This window comes from Neofelis nebulosa, chromosome 4, assembly GCF_028018385.1.
Source record: "Neofelis nebulosa isolate mNeoNeb1 chromosome 4, mNeoNeb1.pri, whole genome shotgun sequence".
NCBI classification, from domain to species: Eukaryota; Metazoa; Chordata; class Mammalia; order Carnivora; family Felidae; genus Neofelis; species Neofelis nebulosa.
Window position 1 is genome coordinate 48,047,079 of NC_080785.1, and position 23,113 is coordinate 48,070,191.

Below are 23,113 nucleotides of genomic sequence, written 5' to 3' on the forward strand. Positions count from 1 at the left end.
TTTACAGGAATGATGAGATGCTGCTTTGATAGTAACTCCAAATTGCTGCTTCTTAGTCACTTAGCGTCTACAAAATAATATTTTCTTCTAACCCCAAGCCACAATGGTCAGGACCACAGGGCAATATCCTGTAACAAGAGACGTGTGCGCTGTCACAGCAGTTCTCAAAGTGTGTCCCGCCCAGCCACAGTCCCAGGAGCTATCTGTGTCAGAAAGTCCACAAGGGCCACGTGAATGGGTCAACATCACACATTACACCACCATCTTTCAGCTTCAATGGACTCTTCAACTTCAACGGAAGCTGACGTGCTAAATAGATCTGATCATACAATCCCATTTTCCTACAGTGTCTGACACGTTGCACAGACCACACTTTAAGAGAGACACCTCTGGAGCCCCTGGATGGCTCCGTCCGTTGGGCGTCCGACTCCGGCTCGGGTCGTGATCTCACGGTTTGTGAGTCCGAGCCCCGCGTCGGGCTCTGTGCTGACAGCGCGGAGCCTGGAGCCTGCTTCGGATTCTGTGTCTCCGTCTCTCTCTGCCCGTCTCCCACTTACACTCTGTCTCTCTCTCAAAAATAAATGAACATTAAAAGAAAAAAAGCAAAAGGAAAGACATCTCTGTCTGTAGCCCATTGACGGCATTTTTTCGCAGGTAGAGCAGGGATTCGCAACCTGCAATATGTTTGTGCCAGAAATGGCATGCAGGTCCTTGGCTGCCATTTTCCCTTATTTTACTGAAAGGTGACCTGACCATCTGCCACAGGAGTTGCATTTAGCTTCATACCCTGCAAGTGAGGCTTGGCGGGTAGACCAGAAAGACCTGGAAGCGGGAAACTCGGTTCATAGCCTTGCAAAGGCTGGCGCCGTGGGGTAGAGCTGGCAATCACCAGCTTGGGTCTCATTCCTAGAGACACAACATTGTTTTTTTTTTGTTGTTTTGTTTTTTGTTTTTTGGTCAGGGATAGACTCTTGGCTGGTCACAGGGACGGGTGGCTGCCATGGAAACATATTTGACTCGTACGTCAGTGGCAGATCACAGCCTGGCATATTTCCGATGAATATTGGATTTGCGGGCATAGTCACGGTATTTGCTGTTACTCTGAAATTGGGCCACAACCTAGCAGCCTCGTTAGGGAAATATGCATGATTTTCGTCGCAAAATTAAAATATTCTCAGGGGTTATTCGGGCTTCCGGGACAAAAAAAGGTACCAGACGCAAGTGTGCGAGCCAGGTTTCCAAATCTTGGTAGCAGGAAGCTATGGTGTCCTATTCAGGCACAGCCCTGTGGTTTTCCTGGTGCTCAGGTGCTAGACTGATGTGTTCTCTGATGTGTTTCCCCTCCCTCTGTCCTTCTACACTGTGTCCTTTCCCCATCAGTCAGCCTGACACCCAAGTTGCCTCAGAGATGAGGAAACGGTGCTAAAGGCTGAGAAATATGTTAAGAAGTCAGTTCTTTGCCTTTGATTTCAACAGCTTAAGTCTCAGGGACAGCAAGGAAAACCCAGAGCATGAAAAAATACATTTGGAAGAAAAACCTGATGAAGGGACATAGCTATCCTGATCCCCATTCTCTCACCCAAACTGGAGTTTTCCCAGTGGGAGGAGGAGAGCAGATCGAAGAAGCAGGAGGCCACTGACGGGTCCTGAAGGCATGCCCTGCCCTGCTCTCCACTCCACACTGAGATTTAGAGGAGGCAGGGGATGATGGAAGGACCTGGAAGGTGGGAGGGATTGGAGTGTGTCGATTTATGGAAGTGGCAAGACGGCAGCCAAGATGTCTTCCGCCTTTCCCGAGTTCTCTGCGAGAGCCACCAGGTCACCAGGTGCCTACGGGTGGCACTAAAAAGTGGTCATAGGAGGGAACAAGGGGTCACTCGGCAGTGAATCAACAAGCAAAACAACAGACACGTGGACAGAGGCACAGCTGGGACCCCTTAGGACCAGATCAGCACCCTAGGAATGAGGAGAAGAAAATATGGAAGGAGCTTGAAGCCCTGACAACCTCACCGGACCAGGCTGCTATTCCGTGAAGAAGAAATCAACTCTCTCATTTAAGATATTGTTACTCAGTCTGTCCCGTGCTGGGGCCAAGCCCATTCCTCCAGGCAGACAGACACGCTCGGGTACTGAGGAGGAAGCTGATGATGGTATGGAAAGGGCCCCCGAAGCCACAGGAGATGTCCACGGTAGGCCAAGGAGATAGGCAGGGCACCAACAGCATCTGCCACACAGCCACTCACCCATGCCTCCCTTCTTCTGTCTATTATAATGGCATTCGTCACGTCGCCGTGAAGTAGATTTTCTGCCCGTCTGCTCTATGAACCAAGGCTCGTGTTTGTAAGTGAAGAAAACCCCAATTTCAATGAACTTAAACAAAAAAGGGAGCCTGTTGGTTTGTGGGACTGCAGAGTGAGATATCCAGCCATTTCAGATGACATCCAGGGGCTCAAGTCCTATAATCACACCCTTGCTCTGACTCTCACCCATCTCAAGAGTTTGTGTGGCGTTCACTCTCCAGCAACCCGTCCTCCCACCCCACGATGGCGGACGGGGCTGAAACCTCGAACCTTCCAAACTTTGGGTCTTTTCTGAGGCTACCGAGCGACCCTGCCCACCCTATGTCACCTCCCTGGCATAAACTCAAGGGTGACGGAAAGGAGCTCATCACGAAAAACAACAGACAGTCCCCTGACGAAGTTCCAGGGGTTTTGGAAGCTCGGCACTAGGAACCAGAGACAAAGGCCAGATATATTTCTTACTATACCGCAAGAAGACCACGTTCACAGTGTGCCTCAGGCCCACCACAGCGGCTGGCACAGTGGGCAAGCAGTCAACATTTGCTCAGTGAGTGAGTGAGCTAATGCATGGACGAATATGTATTTCCTCCGGAGTGTGGGAGAAGCTCCCCCAAGTGCCGGGGTGCCAGAGTTGAGCGCTGGCCTTGCAGCCACTTGGATACTCAACAAGGGCTTGTGCCAGTTTTCCAGGAGAGCCGTGGGTGGATTTGGAAGTATGTTTCTCCCCACCACAGGAGAAGTAGGCTTTTGGTTGGCTCCCTGAGTGGCTGGCTGGTCCCGAGGCACCCCTGGAGAAGCGGCCGTCTATGGGACAAAAGGGGCTAAGGCCACCTCGTTTCTAGTTTCCAGGCCAGCCCAGCAGTCCCTTCCTGCTCCTCCTGGGCAAGACAACCACAGATGGGGCTTCAAGGAACTTGGTGCTGGCAGCTGCAGGAACCTCTGAGAAGCAGCCTCCTAGTAATTAGTCACTGGAGAAAGAGACCCGAACCCTCCAGAAAGCAGTCACATGGGATTGTGTAGCCCTAATCCTGAAGAGAACTTTTCTCCTCCCCTAAGAAATAGATTCCCAGAAATATTGAGGTAACAGGTAATGCATGTAACTGAGAATTCCTTTCAGGCGGTTGGGGTATGGGGAAAAATAACCATATTGATGATTCCATTCAGCCGCTTTCCCATCTGTTGTCTTAAAGAAAAAAAAAAATCAAAGATAGGCATATCATTTCTGCTATTGCCAAAACCAAAGAAGAGTGACTACCATCATAAATAAGAAACCCAGATCTTATTTCATTGACATTAATGCTCAAAGGACTATAAAAATAAGTCAAAAGAGCATTCAGAGTATATGAAATCTGCATATATTTTCATCACATAATGCAAATTAAAATAAAGGTGAAGAAATTAACCATTTTCAATGTTCATGTTCCCAAAGATGTCTTCCAAAAATTAGAAATTTGTCCTTAAAATTGAAAGGCAAAACACGACATACAGTATGCGAATGCCAAAAGTTTAAATCAAAATTATTTAGGGGCGCCTGGGTGGCTCAGTCGGTTGAGAGTCTGACCTCGGCTCAGGTCACGATCTCACAGCTCGTGAGTTCGAGCCCCGCGTCAGGCTCTGTGCCGACAGCTCAGAGCCTGGAGCCTGCTTCCGCTTCTGCGTCTCCCTCTCTCTCTCTGCCCCTAACCCACTCGCGTTCTGTCTCTGTCTCTCTCAAAAATAAATAAACATTAAAAAAAATTTTAAATGATTTAGATAAAATCATCTTCGAAAAATAAAACCATTCGTGGTTCTCATGTTCAACATCCGTCAAGCTGCCAGTTGAAGAATCTCATCTTGAGATCCACATAAAAATTTTTTTAAATGTAATATGCGCCAATACTGCAAACCGTTCCCCAGTTACCATGTGCATCTGTTGTAAATACCACGCCGATCTCTGAGCACCCCTAGAACCAGAACCAGGAATCGAAACTCAAAGAGAAGCAAGGATGCCCGACTCCATTGGGAACCGATACTTGGTTATGCAATAATCCAGTCCCGTTATGCTGGCCGAGGGGAAGCGTTTGGCAAATTAATCGATGTGTCATTTCTGATCCAAGTAACAGAAGTCTAAGTGCACCTCAAATCCTCCTCGTACCCCAAGGCCATCTGTACCCACCAGAGTCAGGAACAGTGGAAGCCCTAAACCCTATCGGCATCCAGAGGTGGTCTCTTTCGTGGACACGATGCGGACGTGGAGGTCTGGGTAACGACAGTGGCTGTTTGGGGGCATGGGTCACACTCTGCCAAGTGCCGATCAGATCCCCAGGGAGAGAATGCCCGTGTGCTCTTCGATACACTTATTAGTGTGTGGTTGGCGATACTGGGGCCCTTGAACCCAGGAGAGGGTACACTTCATGGGTCCTGGGCCAGAGAGTAAATAGTTTTGGCTTTGGTCACTACTGCCATTGCTCAACTCTGCCACTATAATACAAAAGCAGCCGCAGACAATTCATAAATGAATGAGCACAACTGTGTTCTAATAAAACGTTATTTACCCAAACAGGCTGGATCTGGTCCAGTTTGCAGGCCCTTCTAACTAACACATGGGGCCCTCTTGTCTGGATCCAAAGTCAGTCTGGCTGTTCCGGTCCCACAACCCCATGAGTTTAAGCATTTCTTAAAGCAAAGGATTCAAAAGAAATAGGAACCTTCTGTGTCCATCGGCTAACACCCGCCCAGTGTTTCGTAGCGCCATCACAGTGCTGGCAGCCCATGACCTTGGGCAAGTCATGGAACTCCGCCCTCTCAGCTTCGTCCCTTCATCTGTAAAACGGTCAGCTGTGCTGTTCCCTCTCTCGGACCATTACTGAGAAAGTCAAAACAACAGCGGCAATGATAACACTTCCCGTTTGCAAAGCGCATTACAGTTTTCCCAATTGTTTTCTACTTGACCCTTGTAAGAATCTTATGAGGCAGTCAGTCCCAACCCCATTTTTACACGTGTGGAAACTGTGGGGCACAGAATATGTAAATAACTGGCTGAAGGGCCCCCAACTGGTAACCAGCGGAAACCAGGTCTCATCCATACATGGTATCCACGAAGGTACCGTGTCTCTTCATTCCCAAGGTAAAGCCACTTTTACCCCAACTATGCAGGATCTCTGTGTAAATATGCCTTGCTATGTAAATAAAACCAGTGCTGTTTGAGCCTTTTTTTTTCATCTTAGACCCCTGACCCTCTGGATTATACTTCTTTTTAATATTGAAACTTATTATAGACCCTAGACACTCTGTCACAATATCAGTGACACACTTGAGTTATTACTGAACAAACACCATTTATACCTGTATCTTGGGTTGTGCCAGTAGGAACAGAAAACATGCCAACTTTATTTTCTCCCCATATGGGCTTTTTCATTAGGCTGCCAAAGAGCGAGCTCGTTGCCAATTCAGCAGTGATCACGTAAACACTGCTTCCTCTATTATCTTTCCCCCAAAATGATTCTCACCTGTACAAGTTCAACGTGCACCGTGAGAAGGGCATTCAGGAAACTCCTCTCTGCCTGATGGGATTCACGACTAGGTCTGATGCTGCCTCATTTATTCATCAGGGCTGTTGACCAAGTGGTGCACATTTTGCGACTCTAAATTCCAAGTCAAAGTTCAATCTCTTGCATTTCAGGGGAATTAGAATTTGTCAAACAGCTCTTGAAAGTGGACTGTTTGACTTCTAATGTTTACAGATGTTTCATATTTTACTGGTGTTTGTGCTAAGGGGCTGTAATCAGAATCATGTCCATCACTCATTAAACATTTGATTCTTTCTGATGTTTTCAATCCTCTGAGCTCTACGCTTCCTTCTACTCACATTTAACTTTTCCCTCACAATGTCTGCCCTTTCTCGTGCAGATCTGACAACTTTAATCTTATGAAGTTCTGCTGACCAACGTGGTAGTCACAGATCACATATGGCTACTTACATTTAAGTTAATTAAATTTGAAAATCGACTTTCTCTAGTCAGATTTCACGTGCTCAGTAGCTCACGTGCCAATGGCTAAACTACACTGGGCAGCCCAGATATAGGGCTTTTTAATTTTTGTAGAATGTTCTTTAGAAGGCACTGTATAATGGATTTAGAGACTAATTTGGACCAACTTCATAGCTGGTACAAATTCTTCTGAGAACTGCTCTTGACCCACCGACTTTATTCTTTTAAACCACCCATACAAATACTAAGACCAAGACTCCAGTAATCACAGGGATCATTTGCTGATTATATATCATGCACCATGCAATGCACTAAACCCTGAGTGTATACTGTCTCACTGAATCTCTGTAATGAGTCAACGTTACTATCAAGACTTATCAGGAACCTGAGGCCTGGGGCCACATAGGAAGAGGCAGATTTGAGATCGGAACCTATGTTTCTCTGGCTCTAGAGCCTGAGCTCTTAAACACTCAGTGATACCCAACTCCTCACCCTCGTCTTCCCCTGTCCCCTATTCTGCTGTGGCCCTGGCTAGACAAGGATAGGGCCTAGGCTGAATGTCATGCTGGAGGGGCACTCCGCCCAAATCAAGGGCAGAGTAGGCAGCATGAGGGTATCTAGGTGGGCGCAAGAGCCCAGGCTAATGTTGTGTCAAAATGAAAATAGTGTCCTTTGTAACACAACTACTGAAACTTTTTACCGACTGGATACTTTTCCACTGAAAACGCCCCAGTAAGAACAATCACGAGAGGGTCTGTTGGGATTGGTTAGTAAAATCTGACATTAACCCAAAGTTAATGTTAATGTTAACGTACGTTCATGAACATTAATGTGTGGGCTGCTGCTTCTTTGTATTGTTTTTCATTGTTTCCTTTTTTGGAAGCACTGATTTCATTCCACAGGTCCCACGTGCCAGCTATCATTATAGTCTGGGTTTCAAACTCTTTCTCTGGGACAACTCTCGGAGATGACTGGTCACTGCCACTTGTTCACAACAAACAGTCCCTCTGTCTGCCTGGAATGCTGACTCCTTACTTTGAAGCTTAAGTTGAGCTTTGTTTCTAATGCAAACCCATCTATAGATTAGAGAGCCAGAAATTGGGTCTCTGGGTGGCAGCCTGGAGGGTTCCTTGAGCTCATGGTAAAAAACTCCGTATTTCACATCAGTCACAGATCTCTCACTAGCCTTTCTTTCCTAGCCTTCCTTTCTTCCCTTTTAATTTTCTTTCTTTCACAGGATTCTTTGAAACTTGGCGTGCTAGCTGTCAAGACTACTAAATTAATACTTTTTTTTTTTTTATAGGCCATAACCTTGCTGGAGTGAGCAAATCCAAATCGGAACAAGTAACACAGAGTGTTCATCCACATAAGTTTTCACACATAGCAGGCGAGGCCCAGGATGCAGGGGACATTTCCTGGCAATCGAACAGTGCTATACGATCTCTAGACTCTGACGTGGCCGCCTCAAACCCACTCTAACAGGAAAGGTGCTAGGTGACAGAATGAAGAACCACATGAACCTGCCTCCCAGGACCATGATATCTTGGATCTGAATATGGTGTTCCAGCTCCAGTCATTAGACCAGTCATTAGGCATCCACCTGGCATATCCAACACACTGGGTAATTAGCAGTAATGAGTAAGAACACAAGAACAGACCAATTAAACACCATCTACCTATTAGTCATATTTGAAAGCTACCAGTTACCAAAGACCAGCCAAATCCTGTCCGTAATCAAGAATTTGAAAAAGATCTATTGAGAAGACAGACTTTTGAGATGATGATGTCAGACGGGGTTGAACTGCATGAGTCAGAATGGAAATTCACTAGGTCAACAGACAGCGCGGATACTATAAGATAATACGATTTGGAAGAGCCAGAACCAGCCGGCTGGGGCACAAAAGAATCCTGTGGCCAAAGCTGAATTTCAAGATATCAAGACTTGGGCAAAATTGTTACTAGACTTAATAATGTTGAGTGTACTGTAGGGTCTGAGAATCATGGACCATGCCTATTTTTACTTCCCATTGTATCCCCAGCACCAAACAGCACCCAGCATATTCGGTAGGTTCGTTCAGTAAGTTTTTGCAAATGAATGAAGTAATAAATGAATTAAGTGCCATTTTGTTTTCTATCCTTTGTCACAAGGACCGCCCCTTCTTTTTTTTTTTTTTTAATTTTTTTTTCAACGTTTTTTATTTATTTTTGGGACAGAGAGAGACATAGCATGAACGGGGGAGGGGCAGAGAGAGAGGGAGACACAGAATCGGAAACAGGCTCCAGGCTCCGAGCCGTCAGCCCAGAGCCCGACGCGGGGCTCGAACTCACGGACCGCGAGATCGTGACCTGGCTGAAGTCGGACGCTTAACCGACTGCGCCACCCAGGCGCCCCATGGACCGCCCCTTCTTGGCCAAATGTCTCCAGGGTATCCTGAGAAGTCGTGTGGCTTCCCAGGTGTTCCAAATGGGCACACCTCGGTAAGCACAGTTCTTCAAGCATTGCTGTTGTGTCTGGTTTTCCTGCTCTCCGTTAAACCTCAACTGGGCTGGAACCCTCTCTCTCAGAGCCAGTTCATTTCATTAACTTGTTTGCCCTGGGTCAGTGAATGAAAGTAAGTATAGGGCAATAAGTGTGCCCATCCCCTCCTTCCAAAACGTTTTCATTTGAACGTTATGGTGCAGCGTGGGGACTGGACTGGAATCTTCCACTCAGTAGCTGTAAGACCTTGAGCAAGTTATCTGACTCTCTCAGCCTTTGTTTCTTCATCTGTAAATAAAGGTTATAAATAGCACAATCCCTCCCTCAAAGCGCACTTGTGAGCATGAAATAAAACGACCCAGGTAAAGAGTCCAGCACAGTGCCCGTCACACGGAAAGCACACGTGAAATCGGCAGCTGTCACAGGGTTCCCAGACGCCAGCGGCGGCAGCCCTACGAATTAGTTAGAAGTGCAAATTCTCGGGGCGCCTGGATGGCTCAGTCGGGTAAGCGGCCGACTTCGGCTCAGGTCATGATCTCACGGTCCGTGACTTCGAGCCCCGCGTCGGGCTCTGTGCTGACAGCTCAGAGCCTGGAGCCTGTTTCGGATTCTGTGTCTCCCTCTCTCTCTGCCCCTCCCCTGTTCATGCTCTGCCTCTCTCTGTCTCAAAAATAAATAAACGTTAAAAAAAAAAAAAAAAAAAAAAAAAAAAAGAGAAGTGCAAATTCTCTCTCAGTCCCTCCCCAAAACAATGGAATCAGAAACTCTGGGTGTGGGGCCCAATAACCTGTGTTTTAACAAGATGTCCAGGTGATTTTGACGCAGGCTCAAGTCTGAGAACCAGTGCTGTAAATGTCAGCAATAAATAATAATAATGCGTTATAATAACGTGTTGATACGACCTTACTCTGACAGCGGCCATGTAAAATACTTTAGTTGGGTCGTTTTCAAACCAAGTTCCGGGAAGCCCTGGGGCCCAGGGGGATACGTGGGAGGCCACCTCAGAAGGTCGAGGGGCAGGTCACAGGTCCCTGGCTCTGCTCTGATGACTGCAGACTCCACTGGCTTCATACACTTCGGTTCCAATCCCATGTCAAGTTTTGGATGGAACTTAGACAAAACGATACAAACGAGTTCTGTTCTGAAATCAATCTTGAAAATCACCACCTGGCCCCGTGTGCCAGAGGGAATCAGGCCAGCTACGAGGGAGATTCAGGGGACGAGGAGATTTCCTGGGCCTGTCACCACAGGGGATGATGAATGCCGGCCCCGCATTCGGATCCCATTCCACAAGCTTGCTCTAGCAACTGTGCTGGGTACCTTCTGTCACACATCGTATCATTAAATCCTTACCAGGTGCTACTTTCCTTCCCTTTCAGAGGAGAAAATGAAAATACAGGACATTAAGTGAACGTGTCCAAGGTCACCCAGCTAGTGCAGCTGGACTAGAAGCCAGATCACCTGACACTGAGATTTGTTCTTGATCTCCAAGAATGGCCGCTGGTCACGCTTGAGCGGATAGCCTCGCCATGCAGGAAAATGACCCACGGGGGTACCGGATGAAGTCTGCAGAGACCTTTGGATCACACTCTTGGACCAACAAGAACAAGGCAGCTGGCTTTCCCTCTGCCACTTGCTCAGCACCACGCCTGGGATAACTGAATGGTTTCTTTCAAAATGAGTCATGGTCACCACAAATTAGAAAGTCCCTATCGGAGGGGCTTTTCCCTATTTGCCACATCAGTCGGGCTGGGAAGATGATGTCAGCATACTGGGTATGCTGGACGCAGTGAGCTGAGAGTCTGAATCCTGAGTCCCAGCCTACGCCATTAGACCTTGGTCAACTGTTTAACTAGGTGGCCGAACTTGCCACTTACCAGCCAAGGTAGACTTTGAATTAGATGATATTCAGAGACCTCCGCGCTCCCTGGAAAGCGGAACTAGGTAAATATTTTGTCTCTCACGGCAGTATTATTTATTTATTTATTTATTTATTTATTTATTTATTTATTTATAAGCCCTTTCCACAAAGGTCTAGGGAGCCCTTACCGTGTGTCAGGCGTTGTGCCAGGTACTGAGGCCGCAGCTGCAAAGGCGAGAGATGTGGTCCCAGCCTCCATGGGGCCTACGGTCCGGTGGGGACGGGAAATTGCTGCTAAGGGTCTGTCCTGTGCTGATTACGGAGAAGTACTGTTAAGTGCTTTGTGTGTGGTAAGCATAGTCCTAAATGCTGCACACGAATGATTTCACTTAATTCTCACAACAGTCCTACAAGGTAGGACTACTGATCTCCACATTACAGAAGAGGAAACTGGGGCTCAGAAAGTTTAAGGAACTTGCCAAGTAGAGTCGACTGCCACTAAACAGCAGGATCTATCTGACTTCTTTTTTTTAAAGCTTTTATTTAAAAAAAAAAAAAATTTTTTTTTTTACATTTATTTGTTTTTGAGAGACAGAGCACGAATAGGGGAAGGGTAGACAGAGAGGGAGACACAGAATCTGAAGCAGGCTCCAGGTTCTGAGCTGTCAGCACAGAGCCCGACATGGGGCTTGAACCCGCGAACCGTGAGATCATGACCTGAGCCAAAGTCGGACGCTTAACCGACTGAGCCACCCAGGCGCCCCTTTAAAGCTTTTATTTAAAAAAAAAAATTATGTTATTTTTAAGTAATCTCTATACCCAGTGTGGGGCTCGAAATCATAACCCCAAGATTAAGAGTCACGTGCTTTACCGACTGAGCCAGCCAGGAGCTGCAGGATTTATCTGACTTCTAAGCTATGCCCTTAACCTCTACGTCATAGGTATCTGTGTATGTATGTCCACATACAAGGAATATCTCTTTTTCAGTGCCTGGAAGAACATCTACCTATAGTGAATTGTGTTTCCTCCCTCTTTCTTTTCCTTCCTTCCTTCCTTCCTTCCTTCCTTCCTTCCTTCCTTCCTTCCTTCCTTCCTTCCTTCCTTCCCTTTCTTTCTTTCTTTCTTTCTTTCTTTCTTTCTTTCTTTCTCTCTCTCTCTCTCTCTCTCTCTCTCTCTCTTTCTTCTTTCTTTCTTTCTTTCTTTCTTTCTTTCTTTCTTTCTTTCTTTCTTTCTTTCTTTCTTTCTTTCTTTCTTTCTTTCTTTCTTTCTTTCTTATCTCTACACCCAATGTGGGGCTTGAACTCACAACTCTGAGATCAAGAGTTACATGCTGTACTGATTAAGCCAGCCAGATGTCCCTATGGTGAGTTCTTAATAAATAGTTACTAATTAAATATACCCATCGGGGTCAAGCTAGAGACAGAAGGTCCCAGATGATGAGATGAATGGGAATCGTGGAAACCGAGTGACCATTCTGGTGAGTGGGGGCAGTAAGGGGAGAGCCCAACCCAGCAGTGGTCTGAAAAACAGACATGGGAGCAGAGGGATGTCAGATTGTCATACAGGTTGCCAAGAAGCCACCGTGCTGGAAACTGTCCCTGTCAGAAGTTTTCAGGGGGAGTTCTGGTGGGGGACATGGGCCGAGAGGGCAGACACTAACCATCTCTCCCAGCTGTCAGCACAGAAGGACATTCTGTCAGTCAGGGGTTGGTTCATCACCCAGACTGAAATCTGTGTCCACCCGAGTGGCCTGGAGGAAGACGGCTCACAGAGAAGGCTGAGGTGATAATGTCATGCCTGGTTTTCTTTCTCCTGCTCCGCTGACGCACCTCTCTCTCCGGAGTGGCGGCATTCAATAAAAGGCCAATTTGCTGGGTTGGGCATGCGGAGATTCTTTACCAGTGGTCTGCGGGTTCAAGACTGGTTTGGAAAGGGCCAACAGTTGTATCAGCTGCCTTTATAACACGGTACCATGTGTTGTCCTCTGCATCACTTAAGCTACTCAGCTTTAAATAATCCTTTGTTATTTGGGGCGCCTGGGTGGCTCAGTCGGTTGAGCGTCCAACTTCAGCTCTCGCTGTTTGTGAGTCCGAGCCCCGCGTCGGGCTCTGTGCTGACGGTTCAGAGCCTGGAGCCTGCTTCGGATTCTGTGTCTCCTTCTCTCTCTGCTCCTCCCCAGTCATACTCTGTCTCTCTTTCTCTCTCAAAAATGAATAAACATTAAAAACATTAAAATAAATAACACTTTGTTTTGGATTTTGAAACTCCCATTTCTTGCTTATTAAAACCAGGCTACTCAATATCACTGGCTAAGAGTTTTCAACTGGTGGAGTCACATAGGGAAAGTGATGTTACCGTTATCTTTCTGTTCAGACTGTAGCAGGGAACAACCAGGAGGATCCAGGCGTGCAGAGAAAGAAGATCTCAAAGACTGGAGGCTCACATAACTGAGTTAACACCTCAGCTGTTACTTCCTGTGGCAGCCTGACTCCGATGTCCCCCAGTGATCCCCCTCCTAGTATGGTCCCTCCCCTCGAGCGTGGGCTGGCCTGGCAACTTCCTTCTAGCCAACAGAATATAGCAAAGGTGACAGGACGGCACTTCTGAGATCAGGCTAGAAGAGATTATGGGCTCTGCCTTGCCAGCAGACTCCATTGCTCTCTCAGCTCACACACGGATGAAGCAAGCGGCCGTCTCTCCCAGCTGTCACCACAGAAGGACATTCTGTCAGTCAGGTGTTGGTTCATCACACAGACTGAAATCTGGGCCCCCACAGCAAGCTGCAGAGAGTGGCCTCCGGTTCAACAGGTGGCAAGGATTTGAGGCCCTCAGACCAACAGCTCAAAGGAACTGAATTCTGTCAACAACCACTGAGAACCTCGGAAGCGGATCCTTGCCCCGTTGAGCTTTCGGATGAAACCCCAGCCCTGGCTGACACTCTGCCGGCAGCCCGTGACAGACTCAGAAGCAGAGCGCCCGGCTAAGCTACCCCCAGGCTCCTGAAGCACGGGGGCCGTGAAACAATCCACGTGCGCTGTTTTTTTTTTTTTTTTTTTTTTAAATTTTTTTTTTAATGTTTTTTATTTATTTTTGGGACAGAGAGAGACAGAGCATGAACGGGAGAGGGGCAGAGAGAGAGGGAGACACAGAATCGGAAACAGGCTCCAGGCTCCGAGCCATCAGCCCAGAGCCTGACGCGGGGCTCGAACTCACGGACCGCGAGATCGTGACCTGGCTGAAGTCGGACGCTTAACCGACTGCGCCACCCAGGCGCCCCCACGTGCGCTGTTTTAAGGTGCTGAGTTTGTAGCAATTTGTCACGCGGCAATAGAATGTTAAGACACTTCCCATCTGGGTGGGTTTGGCAGGTTATTCCCCGCCTGCCCTTGAAACCTCCATTTTCTCATCTGTCAACGTGGCCTGGATAATAATATAAATGATGATATTAATGGCTGTCTTTGGGGATTTACATGAGAAACTGCAAAAACACACACACACACAAAAGCGTGCAATTGTTGACATCTGAGTGAGCAAGCGGTCTGGGCTCTGCCTAGGCTGGGTCTTGAAGACAGCGGGGGAGAGCAGTGGGCAGAGGTACTCAGCGGGAAGAGCAGGAAGGGCTTCCCCAAAGCTACGAAGCTTGGAGTTTGGGGAGCTAAAGATGGGATGTCAAGTGAAGGCAAAGCTGGGAACTCCAGAAACCACCAAAAGAGTTCAGCCAGACAGGGCTGTAGGTTCAAAGGACAAGCAGGAAGCAGTGCTAACCATAAGATGGAGGGAGACTTTTATAAGGTGCCAATGATGCCAATAGGTGGGAAGGATTGATTAAGACACTACGAGTGTTTAAATGCATAGCGGAAGTCAATTCGTGCCAAAGGCACTGGAATCCAGGGCTTGGGTGCCCACTATGGTTGGCTCTGGGTACCCACCCTCTCTTTTTGACGGAACTTCTCTCCACACCACCCATAAACCCTAGGGGACTCCTCATCAAATGCGATTCCCAACCCCCACACCAGACTCCTCTAACTTCGCCACTGGGATGTCTAAGGGGCATCTGAGATTTCAGGTGCCCAGATCCGAACTTCTGATTTCACACTCTCCCTCTAAGCTCTGCTGCAGCTGCAGCCTTCACATCTCAGTGTTGCCCTGACAGCTCGATATGGAACAGGGATGACCTTACAGGGCATACTGTTGAAGATGAGAAACGATAGTTCTTTGGAGAGGAGTTAAGATGGAGGAGCAGCATGGAGACCCTGAGTTTGTCTCATCCCTGAAACGCAGCTAGATCAGCCCCAAACCATTTCTGAACACCTAGGAAATCGTCCTGCGGATTACCACAACAATCTGCATAACTTGAGCCACGGAACTCGGCGGGTATGCGGTGCAGAGAGGTGAACTGGGACAGAAAAGATGCAAAAGCATAGATTTAAGCAAGAAGAGTAAAGCGTGAACATCTGCCTTCCTCCCTCCTGCTGTCGTCACCCCTCTCCCGCCACATTATGTTCCAATTGCTGGTATCCGAAGCTATAGGGCCACCTGCAGTCACCCGCCTGGGACTTACTACCTCTCTGCTGAGAAACAGATCATCTCCATTCCTTTTGAAAAAAAAGAATATTCCAAGCAATACCATAATGAACACCCATATCCATATGCACAATTATTTCTTCAGGATAGGTTCCTAGCAGCGGGACTGTGAAGTCCAAGGACTTGCACAGAAAACATATGGTAAGAGACTGACAAATGATCCTTTAAGGTGGTTGAACCGATTCACTTTCCCACCAACAGGGGCGTGACCTCCGTGCCAATGCGGGACATTATCAATCTTTCTAAGAATTTCCAAGAATGAGGTCCCGTCTTAATTTACAGCTTCCCGACAACCAGGGCTTGAATACATTTTCATGTATTTATCGGCCATTTGCATTTGGTCCTCGGTGGGTCGCCTCTCTGTTTTCTTGGTTTGTTTTTCTATCGGGTTATCTATCCCAAATTACCAATGGAAAACCTGAGGACTGGGGAAATTAAGTTAACTGGCTTCAAGTCCCAGCACGAGTAAGTGGCCGGGATGGACTGGAGCTTGGTTGTATTTCTCAAAAGCGCCCATTCTCAACCGCAAGGCCGGTTACTCTGCATCCCAGGTACGGTCCAGGTGAACCGATGAATGAAAACGTGAAGGCTGCACAAGGACACGGATAGCGCTCACTTGCAGAGGTGTGGCCCTTTCTGCTTTTACCTGAAACAGCCCGGCTGTCTACCACAGTTCCCTCCAGGACGGCCACCCGGCTGACCACCGTGACTCTTGCCCTGCGCCGGCCCTGGCTGCCCGTTCGACCGCATTTAGCAATTACATTGCCCCTGAAGACACCGGCAGCCAGAACTAAATAACAACCTATGGCTTCTGGCCATTTCCTTAGTTAAGCCAACTGGAGCTAGACCATCCCTGGCTTTCGGTGTGATCCATTCTCCAAAATCCAAATCCAAGACTGCTCTGGATCTGGCAGGGCTCAGCTGTCAACACAGAGAGGGAACGCGCAACCAGCTGCCATCAACTCATCTGACATTGTGCCAGGGCCACCCTACCATTGTTTGTGGCAGAACAACGCCTTTCTGCGGCAGAGGAGGTTTGCAGCCTTGCCCTTTGGTAAGGGCAGCCGACTTCTCAGCAGGCCGGAGAGCGCCTGAGCGCCAGAGGATGCCTTCTCTAAAAATAGAAGTCCTTTGCAGGGCTTCCTGACTAGCAGTCTTAACGGCATCCACACCACGTCTATGCGTTCTGCGCAGGACCAGCTGCAGGCGCGGTGGGAAAGATAATCTGGGCAGAGGAGCCGCTGCTGGGCAGAGAACCCCGTAGCCTGGGGCCGTCACCAACCAGCACTGGGGCGGACCCCTCCTGAAGGCAGCTGCGGTTAGTGTTACGGGGAAACCAGGCAGCTCGGAGGTTTTATTTGACTGGCAGGTAGATGAACCCGGCTCTCGAATCACTCCAGACTCACCGATCCTCTTGAACAGTGATTCCAGTCGTGTCTTTTGTGAACACATTAATTAGCACGACTTGGTGCTCCCTGAGGTCAACACAGACACGACTGGAAGATACTGCAGGCGGACCCGGTCCCAATCAGAACTCAGTTCTACCCCCTAGTGGCCCGGCTTCGAGAAGGTGTCAGAGCCCTCATGCAGCTCTCTCAAGTCAAAAATCCCAGTTCCTATCTTTGGAAATAGCAGGGAAACGCCACTCGGTCTTCTGTGGGGTCCGAAGCAGAAAGGTCAAGGCTATCGTTTGGTTACCACACCTGGGAGTCAAAGCCTGCTCGAAGGTCACCAGGGAGAAAGGCGGGCCCGTAATGGGAAATATGTGAGTGCAGTAATGAGAAGGGAGTGGAAGAGGGGTAGGAAAGGAACAACCAGTTGGAATTAAGTGACCGGAAAAGAAAAGAGGAAGCAAGACAAAAACAGTGTTCTGAGGACAGTGAGTCTCAAAGGCCAGTTGTGCCAACAGCTTTCACAGAATCGGTGGCCCAGCACTGGTGGACCGGGCCTGTGAGGCCTTCAGGGACCCACCCCACTTCCTTCCTTGGTGATCATGAAATTCTGGGGCCTGACAGGGGGTGGGGGGGTGGTGAGTATTTCGGAAGATTTTTTTTTAAAGAGAGAATTGGGAAAAAGAAGCCCGAGAGGTCCTGTGACTGAGCACAGGTGATGGGGGGGGGGGGGGCCCATGGACATTATTCTAGATGCAGAAACCTAGGTGACTTTATGCCATAAACTGAATGTGTTCCCCCAAGACTCATACGTAGAAACCTAATCTCCAACGTGATGGTATTTGGAGGTAAGACTTTTGGAAGGTGATGAGGTCACAGGAGCAGTGCCCTCGTGAATGGGATCCGTGCCCTTACAGAAGGGGCTCCAGAAAGCTCCCTCAACCCTCCTGCCATGTGAGGACACATGAACCAAGAAGAAGATCCTCATTAGACACTGAATCTGCTGGTGCCTTGATCTTGGACGTCCAGAACTGTAAGAAATAAATTGCTGTTTTTTATAAGCCACTCAGTCTGTGGTGTTCTATTATAGCAGCCCAAGCTGATTAAGACATTATGTTCTTTCCAGATTTTTTCTTCTGATTGATTTGGAGTTTCATACCATTGCGGCTGGAAAAGAGGCACCAAAAGATTCCATCTTCTTGAAGGTAACGATTAAGACAGTTTGATAGAGCAAATGTCATACTGATTTGTCGCCATGCCTAGAAGGCACCTCGGGCATTTTTCTGCTCCTGGGCTGTCCTGCTGGGATGGGGCAGTTTCTGAGTCTTCTCCGAGATGGTGTAGACGCAGGCAGCCTTGGAGAGCACCAGAAAGTGGGTGTCTTGTGTCTCGGGCAGCCTCTGTCCTAGGTTAGCTATCGCGCAGAAAGCAAGAAGGGCCACGGCACATGTTCTTGCTTTCCCACCAGGGAAAGGATGTGTCTTTCCCACCAGGGAAAGGATGTGTCCCAGGATGCGTCTAGGGCTGCATCTGGCTTTATAACTTTCCTATCTCCTGCTGGCACGTCCTTGATGGTCACTCAGGGATCACGAGGTCGCGGGCACAGAGACCTGGGACATCCACCCGCTGCTGTTCCCATTCCCCGGTAAAACGCAAAAGTCTTGGAGACTTACCAACAACATTACCAACTCTTGGACACAGTTTCTCTGAGATGTAGGGATAAAGGCAGGTCCCTGAAGGTTGTGTCTCGGGATCTGTGTGTTTCCATGCATGAGTGAGCGACAGTAGGTCAATCTCAGAGCAAAGCAGTCTCTCCACGTTCCTGAGAGAAAGAGGAACATTTCTTTCTTCTCCCCATACCTCATTCATTCATTCACTCATTCATTCCACAAAGGTTTCATGACCGCCTACCCCATGCCAGGACTGTGCTAAGCACAGGGGGTACAGTGGAGAGCGGAAGAGACAGCACCTCTACCCGCATGTAGCTTATTATCTGGCGGGAAATGTCATCTTCAGTTGGCCCGCTGGATGGTACATTTATATTGTGGAGAGTGTAGTGAATTTCAGGGGGTCCTCGGTTCTTTAGCCTTCCGGTCTCTTTACGATCTTCTCATTTCTTTGCCGTGTACTGAGGGTGATGTAATAGTTTTTAGCTGTAAAAAAGCACCGCCGACAAATACAACTTGGCCTCTGCCCATTATTGTTCCCCAAATGCCGCAAGAGCAGCGTGACGTCTTGTGACAAGAGACTAAGGCTTTGCAATTAGACAAAACTGGCTTTTATTCCCGGTTCTGCCACCACGTGAGCTTAGAGGAGTGGCGGCTTTTTTTTTTTTTTTTCCTCCAAGTCATGAGATTTTAATGGAGACAAAACTGTGGCATCTCTATAAGGATTTTCTCTTTGTGGAAAAAAATGCGTTAGGACCATGAAGGCATTTTGCCCAGCGCCTGGCACACAGGGACTGCCTGGTGAGTCTTTGGCTCCCTCCCAACACAGTGAATGATTCCTAGCCTGGAGGCCAGCTCAACCGCAGGGTTTCTCCGAGTGTGGACCACCTGAGGCAGCACTGCCTGGAATATCTGTAAGCACACAGCTGCCCGTGTTCACCAGGCCCTGGGGGCACCAGTCCAAGAACCTGCCCGTTTCACAGTCTCCCCACTTAAAAGCCCGATTGGTGGCCTAGGCTTTTGTTAGTCTGAGGATCTAGAAATCACATTTTTTTTTAAATGTGTATTTCTTATTTTGAGAGAGGGAGAGAGAGAGAGACAGACAGAGCATGAGCAGGGGAGGGGGAGAGAGAGAGGGAGACACAGAATCTGAAGCAGGCTCCAGGCTCTGAGCTGTCAGCACACAGCCCAACGAGGCGGCTTGAACTCATGGACGAGGAGATCATGACCTGAGCAGAAGTCAGACACTTAACTGACTGAGCCACCCAGGTGCCCCAAGAAATCACTTTTTAATGGTCAACTCTGTGCATAATACCTTTTACAGTGTGGAGTCACCTGACTCATGTCTTTACTAAAGTACTTCCTGTATGGCACAGGATACTTCAAATCACGGGACCTTGAGCCTTCCAGTCCTGGCTAAACCCTGCCCCCCCACTCAGCATGGTGGGGGTCACCTGAGGCACCTACCCACCCTAATACAGGAGGATGGCGAGTTCCAGCTTCTGCCATTTCTGGACAGATTGACCAGGTCTAGGACAGGTAGACCTTTCAAGAGCCTGTTCCAGGAGGGGCTGATGAGCCTCCATGGGCAGAACTCACAAGAAACATGCCAGGCTCACTAACGTTGGAGGGTGACCTTGGAAAGGCTGGATAAAAGCTTTTTCTGAGCCTGTCACGTAGAAGCACATTGAACTTTCGGGACTCAGACTCCTCTGGTGAGTGGCTGGATTAACAGATAAATACAAACAGAGCAGGCTCTCACCAGGGCAGCACCTGCATGGTTGCCAGCATCCTGGACCACATGGCCAGGGCCTCAACGCCTTGGACCGGTGGGCGCGGGGCCCACACTGGCAGGCAGTGGCACAAGGAGGGTACCTTTGGTGGACAGTGACTGAGCCTGTCCCAGCCCAGCTATGCTTTGGAGCTGTGCAGCATTAGCAGAAACGGCCGTGAGTTAAAGCCAGAAAGGAGAACACTGGGTACCAGTGAAGGCAAGCCTGTGAAACATACAAGAGACATCTCAAGGAACAGCCCGGGCCATTTGGGAGGAACAGGAGAGAGAAGGGCTGGGAATCCCCAGAGTAAGTTTCAGAGCCACAGACATGAGAATCTGCCTTTCGTTGTGATTCTCTCCTCCCCCCGAGGCCGCTGTGGTTTGGGGGAAATGGGTGACATCAGTAAATGTGCGGAGATCGGGAAACAGTGTCAGTCACCCTGCCTAGGAGGATGAATCCCCTAGTCTCTGCCTTCTTGTGACATCACTGCTCCAGAATGTAGCACGCTGTGGTGCCAGATGAAAAGTTCTATTTCTAGAGGATGCACAAAAGTGCCATTGTCTTGATGACAGACCAAGAGACCGAGGTCATTGTGTTTCCCAGCAGCCGCTGCGCCCCGCTCCACATCTGTAGCCCTCTCCCTCAGCAGCAGGCAGGGCCGTCCCTGGGGGGGTGGACTCCAAGCACCAAGTAGCATACCCGATCCCGCATCCGTTGGGTCAAAATCCCATCCAGACTCACCAACACGAGCTTCCAAATGAGATTTTCCAGAGCGCGTGGCCAATTCTGTCGGCACTCTTCCAGAGCTGAACAGTTGCGGGGTCAGAGCAAGGTTTGAAGTGCACTTTGGGGAATACTCTCTCACGCATGACGCAGAGGGCTGGCCCCAGTTCTGAAGAGAACACACCATGTGGGTGGGTTTGATGAGTTCATGAGCACGGAGTTAGATGACATTTTTGGCCTGCTTCCGGATGAGAGATCTTTTCCAAAAGCTCGCGAGCTGCATGGGGAGACGCTTCCCACCCACCTCTCTCATGAGGAGGGCACCAGATTATGTTTCCAGCCCGGCAAGAGCTTCACCCCAGGGGTGCTTCGGTGGCTCAGTTAGCTAAGTGTCTGACTCTCAGTTTCGGCTCAGGTCCTGATCTCACTTTTCGTGAGTTCGAGCCCTGTATCAGGCTCTGTGCTGATGGTGCGGAGCCTGCTTGAGATTGACTCTCTCTGTCTCTCTCTCTGCCCCTCCCCTACTCATGTTGGCTCAGTCTCTCTCAAAATAAATAAATAAACTTAAAAAAATTAAAAAAAAAAAAAGAGTTTCACCCCAAATGAGTCCTATCATCCCACTTAGCCCTTCTTGTAACCAGTTATAGGAGCCATTTGGGAGCTGGCAAGAGTCAGAAATAGTCTTAGAAGGAAGGGGGAATCAAAAGAGATCAGGACAGTCCAGCTCTATCACGAAGTATGACCCAACTCCTCCGCCAAAGCACGGGTTTTAGTGACACCGTGCAAGCCAGCTCACAAGTGGCCTGGGTTACCCAAGAGTTGTTTTGCTTACTGGGACTTTCCTCTGAGTACACTTTGGAAGCTAAGGCCACTCGCAAATAAAGCACCTGCTTCTGAAGACATAGCGTTGTCTAGTAAAGGACGTAATTATATCCCCTTTTAAACGCAGATGAACTGTAACGTACAGAGTGCTCGATGTCAGGCAAGGTTGGGGAGGAGAGAACGGAGGGGTGCGGTCGGGGGAGAGGCAGACCCTGACATAGCCCTCAAGGGTGCATGTGACTTGAAATCCTATTGCAGAGTGAGATTTGGGGTGAGACTGTAGCTGAAGTCCTCTCGAGCTACGAGATTTCTATTTCTGATGACAGGGAATATTGCAGTCAGAAACTGTTAAACCCCGACACTCCCCAGACCCATGTTAAAGTTGATCCTCCGCGACGGTTTGTATTTTTACTGCCCCTTGCAGCCTAAGGCTCCAAGTGGCCCTTCACACATCTAAGCAGAAGAAACTACAGATTTAAAAGACCAAGGCCCTATGGGAAGGAGAAGCCGGATCCAGAACACCAACTTTGTCTTCGTTACCATGTAACACTGTGCCCTTCTCTTTCCAAACCTGCGCAGCCTCGTGATCCCTGGAGAACTGCCGTTTTCAAAGGAGTGTTTTTGACTCACCTTTTCTGCTTTTCTTCCCTTCAGCTGCGCATCGTTTGGAAAACGGGAAAGCGCTGCTCCCGGGGTGCCGCACACTCTCCCTGCAGCCACGAGCCACGAGCCCACGCCAGCGTGCCAAGACCACAAGGTCCCAATCACGGGGGATCTGCGTGAGGCCACCTGAGATCTCAGAACCCAGAAAGGCCGGGTTGGGACGCCAACATTTCTTACGGGCTATGACCTGGCCGGCTCTTTTGTCCCCTGCATTTGCAGAGGAAACAACGGTGGAGGTCATCCAAACAAGAACACGAGCTCCAAATCAAACTTGACTTTGGCTTTGCAACGCGTCCTTCGATTTCCAGGCAGTCTGCACAAAGCCGTGCTAAGACAAGCAGCATTGCTGGGGGCATTGACGGGGTGCACGCTGCTGTCTTGGCACAGAGGCGGAAGGCAAGGGCTGGAGGGCGGGGGGGCTGGAAGCGTGTTGGGACGACCCAGGGAGATACACGGAGACAGAAGTCTCCAGTGTGTGGTGGTGACTGGTATGAGGGATAAGCGGACAAGGAGAGCTTTCTCCCTGCTCTCAGGTCCTGGCCTGACCACAGAGCGAATTACGCGCCTGGCTACTTCAGGGCAAGCTTGGGTAAAAGCCGCTTCATGACCAGGTGTCTGTAATAGCCTCTTCTGTTATTAGAAGAGTCTGTAACGGCCCCGGAAAGGGCCGTTCAGGGGGCGAGACCTAGAAAGAAGGGAACAGAAAGGACAGCATACTGGTTGTCCCCACAGCCGCACACCCGCCTAGAGATCCTCTTGTCTTACCAATTTACTAAATTATTTCAACAAGCCTGTTGTTCCAATTCTTCCCATCACTTTTAAATCTTTGCCACTACATGGATACTAGAAAAAAAAAAAAAATGTCTCAGTTAGCACCCTA

General features: G+C 48.8%; 1 long non-coding RNA gene across 2 annotated transcripts; it reads left to right on the plus strand.

Annotated features, from left to right (window-relative positions):
- The first annotated feature begins 17,388 nt into the window (after positions 1-17,388).
- LOC131509196 (uncharacterized) lies at positions 17,389-22,503 on the plus strand. Of its 2 annotated transcripts, XR_009260361.1 has the most exons (3): positions 17,389-17,616; positions 17,710-17,788; positions 22,225-22,503. It is a non-coding gene; the product is annotated as an uncharacterized LOC131509196 (long non-coding RNA). The 2 variants fall into 2 exon arrangements; XR_009260360.1 differs by having other exon boundaries at positions 17,389-17,788.
- Positions 22,504-23,113: the final 610 nt, after the last annotated feature.